Source organism: Nicotiana attenuata, unplaced genomic scaffold (assembly GCF_001879085.1).
Source record: "Nicotiana attenuata strain UT unplaced genomic scaffold, NIATTr2, whole genome shotgun sequence".
Taxonomy (NCBI): Eukaryota; Viridiplantae; Streptophyta; class Magnoliopsida; order Solanales; family Solanaceae; genus Nicotiana; species Nicotiana attenuata.
The window spans coordinates 17828-18130 of NW_017674518.1; positions in this window are offsets into that span (position 1 = coordinate 17828).

Consider the following 303-nt stretch of genomic DNA (forward strand, 5'->3'; position numbering starts at 1 on the left):
GTTTTATTAATGGTAAAGGTAAATACTAGACAATTTAGTGAGGTTAAGGATATAAATGAATAAAAATATAGCGTAGAACCAAATTAAACAATTTTGAATAGCACGGGGTAAATTCGAACATGCTTTCATGGACTGTTCAAACCCTGAAAATGCCATCATATCCATTCTTTAGAAAGGGCAATTCGGTCATTTAATAATCAAATGAAAATGAAACACGAGCATCTGTTAGAGAGAGAGAGAGAGAGAGAGAGAGAGAGAGAAAGAGAGAGAGGGGAGTGGAGAGAGAAAATAAAGATCTTCTAG